This window comes from Miscanthus floridulus, chromosome 1 (assembly GCF_019320115.1).
Source record: "Miscanthus floridulus cultivar M001 chromosome 1, ASM1932011v1, whole genome shotgun sequence".
In the NCBI taxonomy this organism is placed as follows: Eukaryota; Viridiplantae; Streptophyta; class Magnoliopsida; order Poales; family Poaceae; genus Miscanthus; species Miscanthus floridulus.
The window spans coordinates 948,492-962,939 of NC_089580.1; the positions used below are offsets into that span (position 1 = coordinate 948,492).

A 14,448-nucleotide genomic window follows, 5' to 3' on the forward strand; every position below is an offset into this window, starting at 1 on the left:
AGCAGTAGCTGCACGTGCCAAAGGACCGTGTCCCCAGGAGCGACCGGCTCCTCAGCTTTGATTATGGGAGGCTAGTGCGCTAACTCGGTGCCTTCCTAGGACCCCGACCGTCCCAAGAGGAGCTGCGCTGCCTTACTTTCTCCTTCACCAACGTCATGATGCAACTCACCGAAGGGGAACCGCTCTCCCCGGGACACCTCACCCAGGGTGCCCCGATAACGTTCCCGTTTGGTCTGTGCAATGTTGTGGAGACCGTTGGCCACCTCATGGCGCAGCGCATGCACCCATCCCCTACGAATGACGAGTTTGTGGGGATGACTGAATACATCATGAAATCTTTCCACGACCTTCTCACGGGAGATTCAGAGTCGCTCTCTGACTCTGACTCCAGTAGGGAGAGCCATCACCCCTCGCGAGAATATTTTATGGCAGGTACTCCTGAGGGACACATCAAAAGCGTCCATGAGGGAGGGCTACCCCATCGAATGATCTTGACGACGAGGTCGAGGAAGATGTAGGAGCCCTTCCTCGCATGCGGGTGGAACAGCTAAGGGCACAACACTAGGAGCTCAAGGATGCACAACTCCAACTCGAACAGGAGCACATAGAGCTCGGACGAGAGATTGAGCGTGGCGGAGACAGTGGGCGTGCGCGCGCCATGGCTCGCGACGTGAACCGGAGGATCATTGAAGATGATGGAGCCCTCCCACACTTCGCTCGGGCAAGCCAGAACATCGCTGTCGCGGCAGCCTTGCTCCAAGGGCTCTCGGAGCCCACGACACTTGAGGATTGCTAGACCCATCATGAGATCCGCATGCTACTCGAGCGCATGGCAGTGTAGCAGGCAGAGAGCTTGCTGTCTCGGCGATGTAAGCTCGACGCTAGTCAACATGCACCCTTGGGACAACATGTCTAGGATGTGTCTACCCACCAGGCACCGTGTGGCAGCGGGGGGCACGCCGAGCCCCGGTGCATGAGCGTCTTGGCCTCCACTGTGGCACACGTAACACCCTGGATGCCCATAGGCGTGGACGAAGCGACGAGAGAGAGGAAGCCAACCACGGCTACCACCCTCATCATAGTGGATGCTATGACAACAGTGAGGACCGGAGCCCAAGCCCCGACTTACCAGGACCTCAGGCCTTCAGTCGACACATCCTCAACGCCGTCTTCCTACCGTGGCACCGACCGCTGACCAACATCCCAAAATACTCCAGGGAAACAAACTCTGGATTGTGGCTCAAGGATTACCGGCTTGCTCGCCAAGCCGGTGGAGTGGATAGTGACAGTTTCATTATCCACAGCCTCCCATTGTTCCTGGCTGATTCGTTACGAACATGGTTGGAGCACCTTTCACCCAACCAGATTCTAAGTTGGGCGGACCTAGAGGAGATTTTTGTGGGAAACTCTAGGGCACCTACACGCGTCCTGGGAACCCATGGAATCTCAAAAACTACCGACAGAAGTATGAGGAAACTCTTCGTGAGTACATCCAGCGCTTCTCCTAGCAGTGCAACGAGCTACCCGACGTCACAGACGTCGACGTTATAGGAGCCTTCCTGTCCGGGACCACCTGCGAGTCCTTGGTTCATGGGCTGGGACACAAGGGCCCATAAACCACCAAGGAGTTGCTCGACATCACCACCAGCCACTCCTCGGGCGAGGAGACAGTTGGAGCAATTTTCGACCGTCCCAAGGGTAAGGCGAAGCGAGACGAGGATGTCGACAAAGGCGGCTCCAACCACCCCAACAAGAAGAAGAACAAGTAGCGGCGCGAGGGCTCGCTCGTGGCCACTGTCGACCGCAAGGGGGGTCAAAAGTCCACCGAGGGTACCCCAGACTACTTCAAGAAGCTGCTCGAAGGGCCATGCCCGAACCATACCTTCCCCTTCAAGCACCTATACAGAGACTACGCACTCATGAAGCGGTTCATGTCTGGTGGCTCCAGTGGCAGAGCCCGACCCTCTTGCTGACTGGAGGACACCTTACCTCAATTATCTCCTTCGTGAGGTGCTATCGACGGACAAAACGGAGGCTCAGCGGCTCGCACATCATGCCAAGTCCTTCATCATTATTGAGGGGGCATAGGAAGGAGCCCAAGCCGGCGACAGACGACGCCGAGGCGAAGGACAGCGACTATCCGACGCTGGATGGCTGCATCATGATCGTCAGGGGGTCGGTGGCGTGCCTTCCTTCCTCCGATGGTCAGAGTCCACCATCACCTTTTATCGGACCGACCACCCAAAAAGCATCCCACAGCCGAAAAGATACCCGCTCGTGGTCGACCCGATCATCAGCACAAAGCGGCTCACCAAGGTGCTGATGGATGGAGGCAGCGGCCTCAGCATCATGTACGCTGAGATGCTCGACGCCATGGGCATCGATGAAAGGTCCTAATATGGCTAGAGGGGGGTGAATAGCCTATTAAAAATCTACAAACCAACTAGAGCAATTTGATTAGTATGACAAATAGCGAAATGCAAACTTGCTCTAGCTCTACAAGGGTTGCAAGTCACCTATCCAAGAATTCTAGTTGCTATGATCACTAGACACACAATTTACTATGTTACTACTCACTAAGAGCTCTCACACTTGCTACACTAAAGAGCTCCACTATATGAACTTAAAACAACAAAGCAAGCTCTCAATTCTAATTACACTAAAGAGTTTGCTATAACTAGTTTGTAAGAATATAAAAGAGTGAGTAGAGTGATTATACCGCTGAGTAGAGGAGTGAACCAATCATAAGATGAATACTAAATCAATCACCAAGAGAATACCAAAGGGCAAGAGACAACTAGTTTTTCTCCTGAGGTTTACGTGCTTGCCGGCACGCTAGTCCCTGTTGTGTCGACCAACACTTGGTGGTTCGCGCGGCTAAGAGGTGTTGCACGAACATCATCCACACAATTGAACACCGCAAGAACCTACCCACAAGTGAGGTAACTCAATGACACGAGCAATCCACTAGAGTTACCTTTCGGCGCTTCGCCGAGGAAGACATAAGACCCCTCATAGTCACCACGATCGGAGCTGGAGACAATCACCAACCTTTCCTCAATGATCCTTGCTGCTCCAAGCCATCTAGGTGGCGGCAACCATCAAGAGAAACAAGTGAATCCCGCAGCGAAACACAAATACTAAGTGCCTCTAGATGCAATCACTCAAGCAATGCACTTGGATTCTCTCCCAATCTCACAATGATGATGGATCAATGATGGAGATGAGTGGGAGAGCTTTGGCTAAGCTCACAAGGTTGCTATGTCAATGCAAATGGCTAAGAGAGTGAGCTTGAGTTGGCCATGGGGCTTAAATAGAAGTCCCCACGAAATACAGCCGTTGGCTCCTTAGTTCACTGAAAAATGGGGCGACCGGACGTGCCGGTCAGATCGACCAGACGCTGGACCCCAGCGTCCGGTTGTACGATGTGTGCCATGTGTCCCCTGCTTCAAACGCTGATCGCCTGATCTCAGCGGTCATCAGTACATTTAAGTTGTGATTGGATGCACTGCTTCGAAGTGATCGGACGCAGGACCTCAGCGTCCGATCGTTTACAGTAAGCATCCAGAAGTGAAAAATCATGACCGAACGCGCCCGGTCATGCCCGATTGGACTCACCCAGCGTCTAGTCACTCAGTGTCTCCTCTGTGCGCTGCCACATCACTAGGACCGGACACACCCCGTCAGTGTCCGGTCACTAAGTGACCCAGCGTCTGGTTGAAGACCGATGCCGGCGTCTTCATGCTTCCACTAACCGGACGTGTTGATCCTACCGAGACCAGCGTTCGGTCACTTATAGTGACCTCCATCTTTTCTGTATAGAGCGTCGGTGACACCGTTGGACTGTTCGCACTCTACGGGTGGACACTCCGCTGGTGAAGTTTCTAACCCTTGCTCAAATATGCCAACCACCGAGTGTATCACCTTGTGCATATGTGTTAGCATATTTTCACAAACATTTTTAAGGGTGTTAGCACTTCAGTAGATCTTAAATGCATATGCAATGAGTTAGAGCATCTAGTGGCACTTTAAAAACCACATTTTGATACGAGTTTCACCCCTCTTAATAGAATGGCTATCGATCCTAAATGTGATCACACTCGCTAAGTGTCTCGATCAGTAAAACAAAATGGCTCCTACTATTTATACCTCTGCCTTGAGCCTTTTATTTTTCTCTTTCTTCTTTTCCAAGTTCTAGCATTTGATCATCACCATGCCATCACCATCATCATGATCTTCACCATTGCTTCATCACTTGGAGCAGTGCTACCTATCTCATAATCACTTTGATAAACTAGGTTAGCACTTAGGGTTTCATCAATTAACCAAAACTAAACTAGAGCTTTCAATCGACCAATCGCGCATCCGGCCAACTGGGGCGCCTTTCCACGGCATCATGCCTACAAAGCAGGCCGTGCCGCTCGGGCAGATTTATCTGGACGTCACCTTTAGGAATCCAACCAATTATAGGATGGAGACCCTTATCTTTGAGTTGGTCAGGTTCCATGGGACCTACCACGCCCTCCTCGGTCGACCGTGCTTCGCCAAGTTCTAGGCGGCAGCTTGGAATTTCTCGGCCGCGCGCTCCTCTCCGCAATTGAACTCCCACACTAGAAATTCTAGCTCGGGCCAACTAAATTTCCAACTAATTATGCCAAACAAACAGAGCACCTCTAACTAGAATAATTGGCACTATGAGTAAGAAATTTTAGTTAGACTTCACAACATGCCCAAAACAAGTGCTATCTCTTCCCAAAAAGCACCAAACCAAGTTTAGCACTTGAGATAGCTTTTCATAAAGAAAATTCCCAGGCTTTCTCTCGCATCTCACCACATCACTAAGCGCAATATATATGCAAATGAGACTCACACTTAGTGGCACTAGATAACCATTGCAATTAGAAATTTCCTCTCTTTATAGTACGATTATCTATCCTAAACCCGATCACACACTCTATTGCGTCTTGACCGGCAAAACAAAATGGCCTTAGGTTTTATACCTTTGCCTTGAGCCCATTTTGTTTTTTTCTCTTTCTTCTTTTTCAAGTTGGAGCATCATCACCATCTCCATCACCATGAGTGTCATCTAGCTCTACCTTGGTGTGAACCAACCTTACTTCAATCACAACACTTAGAGAGAAGGTTAATCCACAATGGTTTCATCAATTAGCTAGCCAAAATCAAACTAGGGCTTTCACCCTTATTCTTGGATAATGAGCTAGCCTTGAATGCTACACTCTTCTTTTTCTTGTCTTCATCCTTCCTCTCATCTTGATCAATCCCTTCCCTTTCCACACGGTATGTCTCTTGTGTCATGACATCACCTAGTACTTGATTTGGGGTTAGTTGCTTCAATCCTCCTCTGATAATGATCAATCTCAATGTCTCAAATCTTGGAGGTAAGCATATCAAAAACCAATGAAAGACATCATCATCATTGATCTTCTCATCCAATGCCTTCAAGTCATTCACTATCACTTAGAGCCTATGGAATATCTCTGGAATGCTCTCATCATCCTTCATCTTGAAGCTAGTCAACTTATCCTTGATAATGTACAATTTTGCACTCTTGACCGCCGGTGTGCCCTCATATGTTTCTCTCAATCTCTTCCACACCTCACTAGCTTTTTCACAATCCTTGATTTGCTTAAGCACCTTAGAATCAATGGCATTGTATATGGTGTTGAGAGCCACTGTATTGCATTGTTTGTTTGCCTTGTCTTGGTTGGTGAGATTGGTGGGATCAATAATCACATAGTCACTCTTAGTCACATCCCATACTTGATCATTGATTAAACCAAGATACATCTTCATCTTTCTCTTCCAATAGTCATAGCATGTACCATCAAAGAACGATGGTTTACCCCCACATGGTTGAACACAACTTGAGCCATCTTTTGACACCAAGGTTGTTAAGCCTTCAATCAAACGGTGACCACAACTCTGATACCACTTGAAAGGTCCTAATATGGCTAGAGGGGGGGTGAATAGCCTATTAAAAACTCTATAAAATCACTAGAGCAATTTGTTAGTACACTAAATGGTGAAACGCAATTTTGTTCTAGCTCTACAAGAGTTGCAAGCCACCTACCCAATAATTCTAGTTGCTATGATCACTAATTCACACACAAGCCTAGGTTACTACTTGCTAAGCTAGTGAGCTCTCAAAGGCTAACTAAAGAGCTCCACTAACTAAACTAACAAGCTCTCACAACTAGCTACAATAAAGAGCTTGGCACTAGGCAAGAATGTAAAGAAAGTAATACAAGAGAGAGTAGGATGATTATACCACCGTAGCAAGTGTGATGAACCAATCAATATGAATGCTAATCAATTGCCGAGAGAAATACAATCACAAGATGACACACAATTTTTCTCCTGAGGTTCACGTGCTTACCGGCACGCTAGTCCCCGTTGTATCGACCAACACTTGGTGGTTCGGCGGCTAATATGTATCACACACCTAGCCAACACTTGGCGCCGAAAGAACCTACCACAAGTGAGGTAACTCAATGACACGATCAATCCACTAGAGTTACCTTCTGGCTCTTTGCCGGGAAAGGTACAAGACCCATCACAATCATCGGGAGACGGCCATGAATAATCACCAACTCAAGCCGATGCTCCTTCGCTGCTCCAAGTCGTCTAGGTGGCGGCAACCACCAAGAGTAACAAGAAATGTACAGCCACAACGATTCCCAAGTGCCACTAGATGCAATCACTCAAGCAAATGCACTAGGAATCACTCCCAATCTCACTATGATAATGAATCAATGATGAAGATGAGTGAAAGGTATTTGCTTAGGATGTCAAGTATGTCAAAGTACCAAGAGAGTGACCCTAAGCCGGCCAAACCCTTTAAATAGGCGCTCCAAGCAAATAGAGTTGTTGCTCTGTCGGGGGCCGACCGGACTCGCCTGACTGGATGCACCCCAGCGTCCGCTCGGCTGCGTCCGATCCACGGATTCTATCCACATGGCGCTGCTTCAAACCTCACGCGTTGGATCTCAACGGTCAAAATGTTTCGCTCGCATAGTTGAAGAGATGATCGGACATGACACTAGACTGACCGGACTCACCAACATGTGGCATCTGGTCGAGTCCAGAAACAACACAGAGATGATTTTTATTGACCGAGCGCGTCCAGTCAGAGGTGACCTGACGCGCTCGGCGTCCGGTCATCTCCCTCTCAGTTCTGCGCACGCACGAGGTGCTTACGTCAGCGTACGTCACGTGCGACCTGACGTGGCCCCTGCGCGTCCGATCACGTGCCCTCGCCTGCGTCCGCTCGCAATCCCGCATGCCACCTTCTCTGGACCACGTGATCGGACGCCAACCCTGCGTCCGACGGTAGCGTCCAGTCGCTTCCCCGTGCCCTCGGCCAAGTGCCACGCACTGATCGGACGCGGCTTGGTCAGAGTCCGGTCCTAGCCTAGACAGCGTCTCCTTTTCTTTTTCTAACTCCTCAACTTCTTCACCCTTGCTTACAAGTTACTAACCACAGTGTGTACAATGTGTTAGTATTTTTTAAAGTATTTTACATGAGTTAATTGTTAGCACACTAGGTCCCTAATACATATGCAAGACTCATGTCACCTAGTGGCACTCGATAACCGCTTAGTCAAAGATGTCTCCTCTTTATAGTACGGCTATCGATCCTAAATCACTCACACCTTCTATGGTGTCTTGAGTGCAAACCAAAAAATAGCTCCTATCATTATACCTTTGTCTTGAGCCTATTTTTGTTTTTTCTCTTTCTTCTTTTTCAAATGTGATCCATCCTTTTGTGGCCATCACCTTCACCATGACCATCATCTAGCTCCACCACTTGAATTGGACTACCTTATCTAATTCACATACTTAAATCAAAGGTTAGTTCTAGGTTTCATTAATTATCCAAAATTAAACTAGGGCTTTCACTCGTGCCTGTGTCTACTATCGTGTAGAGGGATTTTTTTAATTTTAACATATTTTGTAAACTAATTTTAAATTTAACGCTGTTTTTTTCCAAATCTAACACTTTTGGCCGCATCTATTGCCATAGTGTGGTGAAACGCCTGTGCCACGCCATGCATGGTGGCGCGGCGGTAGGATGACGTGGTGAAGACCGAAAATGCTGACCGGTGATGTGGTAGGGTGTGCCGTGCCACCGATCTTGACGCGATATTAACGTGCCATGACGTATGGTGGGGCTGTCCGCTTATTAATTCGCCGGCGATGTACGTGCTCCTCCTGGCAGACAGTCAGACAGATGAGATGTGATGTGACTACAGGTTTCGTACCGGCACCTCTTACATGCTGCACAACGACCTGCAGCACCGGTTGACCGTTGTCACAATGACACTTTGAGACAAAACATACACAAAACTATCGAAACAGGGGCACAAAAATGAATGAAGAGACCTTGCAGCTTCCCTCCTCCTCTAGTCTAGAGACACATGGCAAGGGCAAGCCCAGCTGTGGGTAGTGGGAGCTGTAGCCTGTAGGCACACAGTACTGCAGCTTGAACTGATCTTTTTATGTGAGTAGAATATGATCGCTTTTACATAGCATCATAATGCCCTTTTTGACTGATCCTCATTAGTCAGTAATCTTGAATTATTGTATACTATATACAGATAGTTAGATACGCGCGCACATACGTGCTAAAGGGGCTTGGAACTTGGAATGATCTGCTGAAAGAAAGAAACTTGTGCATGCGAGTCTATGCCATGTTTATTTGAGTTGGTTTAGCTTATAAGTCATGACTAAAAGTACTGTTGACTGTTTGGTGTGAGTGAAAAATACTATTCGTTGGCTGATAAGCCATGGCTTATAAGCTAAATACAACCTAGCGAATGGGTTGCTACTTGTTCGGCACTGAAAAATGGTAGATTATTGGAGCAGTGTGAAAGCCCGCTACTTTTTATCATGACACGAATTGTTTTTGTGGAATTCTGATTAAGGGCGCAATGCAATGCAAGATCACGGAATTGCGTGTAAATCACGGTTTGCTTCTCTGGGCTTCTCTTGTACAGGAAGCTGTAGCCTGTAGGACAGAATGCATCCGGGGCCTTGTGTAGATTAGGGTTAGGAATTAGTATTTGGTACTGTAGTACTTTCGTTTGTATTTGATAATTATTGTCCAATCATGGCCTAACTAGACTCAAAAGATTCGTCTCGTAATTTACAATCAAACTGTGTAATTAGTTATTTTTTTTATCTACATTTAATACTCCATGCATGTGTCCAAAGATTTGATGTGATGGAGAGAGAGTGAAAAAACTTGCAATCTAAACGAGACCCGGGGTAAAAAGATCTTGGCGAGGGCCTGCTTAGAATAATGGCCATGAATGAAGTGACTGAACGTATTAGTGACTCTGATGAGATGCTGGCTTATCCCCATAAGCTTCCTTATCTAAGCAGTTCCTCCTCCCTCCATTAATTCTTACACTGTGCAGCGTGTAAGAGGTGCCAGTACGAAACCTGTATCACATCACATCTCATCTGCCTGTCAGGAGGGGCCCGTACTCTGGTCACTCGCCTGCTTGTCACTTCCATCCATCTTCTTTTCACCGGTCATGTCCGCGAAGGTCTGCTGCACCGCCGGTGAATTAATAAGCGGACTGCCGCGCAATGCGTCGTGACGCGTCAACGTCGGTGGCGCGGCATACCCTGCCACGTCATCGGTCAGCGTCCTCGATCTTCGCCACGTCATCATACCGTCGGGCCACCATGTATAACGTGGTACAGACGTTTCACCACGCCATGATAATAGGCGCGGCCAAAAGGGTTAGATTTAAAGAAAAAAATAGTGTTAGATTTAAAATTAGTTTAAAAAAGTGTTAAAATTAAAAAAAAAATCAATAGAGGCAGAATGCAAACTAACTGGCAGTTTGGCACCATACAGCATACGCCGTCAACCTATAGGTTCACCACATGCAGCTCCAGATATGAGTATTGCAACAAATTCAGGAGTACCGTTGCTGCACATGCTTCCTCTTCCTATGTTGCTGGAGAATCAATTCTCTCCCAGAAACTATATTCTCCACAAATCATGGTCAGGTATTTCCCACTTGCTTCGGTGTATTACATATATAATCATCCATTTTTTTCAATTTGATTCTACAGTTTCTCCTTACTGTTTTAACGTGATTGCTCACTTATTTCTTTATTTTGTTGCACATATCCAGCCTTTTTCTGTTTGTACAAATTTGACGTTTCAGTTCTAACGATAGAACCGACACAATCACAAGTTTAATTTAAAGTATTATTAGAGGATAAACCAAACTATTTGAATTTTGGGCACGTTCTTACGTGTTCAAATAAAAAATGGCATGTGCTCATAGTTTATCCCAGATACACTAATCCTATATGATTAAGAATTATGTTATGCCATTCAGATATTCAACGCACACACGTCTTATATGTTGAGTGCCTTTCAAGGTTGATATGGGGATTATGCTGGTGCACTTTTGCTCCCATTTGTGTTTTATATGCCATATAAAATGTGTCCACTGTTGGTACTAATGGTTTTTATATTTCCCTTCTAGGATACAAATTGTATTATATTTCATCTCGCTACCCCTAAATAATTGCTTCCCTGTTCTATAATATTTTCTTCATTCATCATATAAATTACAACATAAAATCCCACAGTAACGTGTGGGGAAATCTTCTAGTTTTCTACATCACGAGTGCAGAGAATATTTTTTTCCGAATATGATGGCCTCAGCTGGCTCAAAACTATGAGTTCATTCGTGCTCCATTTTCCTTTAGTGTAGGAAACTTGTTCCAGAGCAGAGGTAGGCCTGACTGAACATTGTTGCTCCATCGATGCAGCTGACGATGATCATCCTTCATGAGGTTCTCTGGCTATACCCTACTACGGCTATCGCGATCAGCTGGAAGAGGCTTACAATGAGATGGAGATCGGCAGCGTCAGGTACCCTGCGGATCGCATGGAGCTACTCATCTGTCACAACAGCCTCAAGTCCATGTCGGAACAGGACGTACAATATCAATTATCTTTCCATTCCAATGAATCACGCAAAAAGAGGATGGACACTAGCAGTGAAAAGAAAAGAGAGGGAAGAGTGTGACTTATCTATCAGAAGCGTGTGTCGTTTAGGCCGTGTTCGGTTTTTTGGGTTTTGGCTTCACGTTGCAACCGCATGTTGTTTTAGATACCCGTTTGGCAAGAGACCTGTGTGTGAGATAAATATTTTTCATTTTCATCCCACCTCATTCTATGATAGAGGAGCTCACAACAGGGCCTAGGGCCTATTTGGTTGCTTATTCAGGCAAGCTTGTCTGGCCGGGCAGCAATCCAGGCCATCAATTTTGAGTGCCTGGTGGCCAGAATCTGCTGCCTAGCAAGAATTTGTCTGTCCAGGGCATCATCCAAACATGCCCTAAGTAACTAAGTGTCGAGTAGGTGTCCGAGTGAAGTTTGTGCTTTGTTATGTGTAACAGCCAATCCTAAATGATCATTTATACCTATAGCTATAGCTAGATATCTTGCCAATTCCCTTGCCCAGCCATGTGTTTCCACGATTGTGGTTGGAGGGAAAAATAATGCTTGCCCGGCCTTGGCCGTCTGGGCTAGGTACCTGCTCCATGCGATGCCCATTTGCCAAACAATGATAAAGATAAAGGTGGTTGGCTATCTATGGAGAAAACATGCCCATTCCCCAATAGAAAATATGTGCATATGTCAACAATATGTAAAATCTTGCCTCTCCACTATCTAATCTATCAACAAGAATAATAATGTGAGTATCCCACGGAGTCACCAATCGTGTGGAGTGTGCATAGGAGCACATGCTCCCATAGCCTGTGAGCCCAAAGCAACCTCACGGCCCATGTCTTTCTCCTCCATCATTGTTGTTAGAGACGAGCTCGCCAGTGTTAAGTTTTCGGGGTTAGAGGCTTGGATTTCTAGGGGGCTCCATGGCCGGCGCCCTTAGAAGGAGGAGGAGCCTAGCGGCGGTAGCTGACTCGACGGTGGTGGCGGTTCGACCAGTGGCGAGCTCAGCGGCACCCCCTAGTGGTGCTGGACAACAGGTTGGATTGGGTCAGCGGCAGGGGCGACGAGTCAGAGCTTGTCCTTCGATTGGGATTAGTGGAGGGCAGGGTAGAGCGGTGGGGGTGCTATGGCGGGCGGCTTGGCGGGCGAGGAAGGCAGGAGTGGGGTTGGCGAGGCACGGGGCAAGGAAGACGAAGGGGTCGGGGTCGCACTCTCGGGCCACGCATTAACGCACTCCCAATCATTCCAGGATTAATGTTAGCAAAATTAAGCGTCTTGCCTGTTTTGACCTAACTCATCGAATCACCGTTAATTGAAAATCGTGTATTAGTTATCTTGACAGCGTATGCATAGCCGGAGAAGCCCAGGCTTCGAAACATAGCATTTGCCGAACAAAACATCAAGGCCATGGTGCATATAAATCGTGTCAAAACAACCAATGGACCGGAGTGGCCTATATTTATGCATTTACGTGCTAATAACACTCCCAAACTGACAAATTAAGCACGGGAGTTACTACTAATTAACCACTCCATCATCACTCACACTCACACATGTAACATTAACGGATAAATTAGGCTCTGTTTGGTAGATCTCCGGCCTTAACTCCTTGGTGCACCCTGTTTTTCTTTTTATCTCTCCGCTATTTTTTCTTCCATCTCGGTTTCGACTTCGACTTGGACTCTTTGTCAAACTGGACGATAATAATACACCAGCTAGTAGCAAGGTCAACAACCTGCAGATTATGACCATGCATGTGGTGTGGACACACATAGACATAGTAGGGGATTACTGTTTACTCGATCGATCAGATAGATGCAAGTGAATGGGCGGCCGGCCGGGCAATCCATCTTGTGGTGTGCGGTGTGCGGTGTGCCAGTGCCTAGGACGGCAGCTGCTCCATGGCCACCTCCTCCATCTTCTGGTGCGCCCGGGCCTCCATCTCGCAGCAGAGGCAGGGCCGGCTGAGCACGGCGCCGTGTGCGTGCGCGTGCCCCACCCCAGCGACGGCGTGCGCGTCGACGGCGGGGACAGGCTTGCGCGCGATGATGACGGAGTTGATCACCTCCCCCTCCGGGTGGTGCACGGCGAGCACGTCGAAGCCGCCGCGGCGGATCTCCTCGGGGTCCACGACGGGGTACAGGAACCCGCGCGCGCCGTGCGCGCTCCGCACCACCAGCGCGGCGCCAGGGGGCCATGTGCCTCCCGAGGTGCTCCACCACGCGGGCCTTCTCCTCGGCAGCCATGCCGACGAGCGCCGCCAGGAAGACGACGTCGTATCCGGCGAGGTCCAGTGTGACTGTCGGCGACGTCGGAGGTGCGGAACGCCATGCGCGCGGCGAGCGCGGCGTCGGCGCGCACGAGGCGGCGCGCCCGGTCGTTGGCGTCCCCGCAGATGTCGTAGTTGTCGAAGGCCGCCGCGGGGAGGTGGCGGGCCGCGAGCACGAGGGAGCTGAGCGGGAGCGGGCCGGAGCCGACGAAGGCGACTCGGGCCGGCGGCGGGCCAGGGACGTGGCGCGCCAGCAGGCCGTGCTCCAGCTGGCTCAGCAGGAGGTAGTTGCTGAAGTAGGGGAAGAGCGTCAGGTGGTCCAGCGGGTTGTCGAAGCCCGCCAGCAGGTCAGAGTAGTGCGCCTCCAGCAGGGCCTCGGCGTCGGCGCAGAGGCGGATGAGCGACGCGCGCATGGTCTGCAGCTCCGGGGCCAGGCGCTCCACGTACACGGTGCTGCGCGGGATGCAGGCCGTGACGAGGTCGGTGAAGAGCGCGTTCACCTCCGGCGACGGGCTCAGCGACGGCAGCTTCGCGATGGCGGCGGCCAGGCCGGAGATCTTGTGCACCAGCGCCGCCTCGGCCTCCTCATCCGCCGTCGTCTCCTTCTGGACGACGACTCGTACTTCTTCTTGGACCTCCTCCTCCAGCTGCTGCTGCTGCTTCTCCTCCTCCTTGCCCATGACGACCATGGCCGCGTGCAGCGTGATCGCAGTCACAGTCGGTCTCGGTCTAGGCGCTTGCTGCTTCGCTTTGGAGTGGGAGAGGCATACTACAGTGTATATATACTGGTGGCAGGAATAATGGCGTCCCTGTCCCGTAGCTTACCATGTGATCGTGGAAGACCCGTGCCCGCCACAAGCCTCGGCGTATTTTTCTCCACACACGCAACGGCAACGGTCACGTCGTTGTCGCAGTCGAGACAACACGCGTACAACTTGGCGAGTGAAGATCCATTTCGTTTCTATCATGATATATATTGCTGGAATGGAACAGTAGCTATAAGATCGATACCCCATTAACAATAATTCAAGTTCCATGTCGTTGCCTTATCTTTTCTTTACTTATTATTCCCCAAGAATATATCTTTCTTTACTTTACGCTAGTCCCGCCTATCCCCCAAGAATATATACGTCCTGCGCTCAATTTCATCCATGCTACCAGGAGTGCGTGT

General features: G+C 49.0%; 1 pseudogene; it reads right to left on the reverse strand.

Annotated features, from left to right (window-relative positions):
- Positions 1 to 12,751: 12,751 nt before the first annotated feature.
- LOC136460683 (nicotianamine synthase 3-like) lies at positions 12,752 to 14,067 on the reverse strand (annotated as a pseudogene).
- Positions 14,068 to 14,448: the final 381 nt, after the last annotated feature.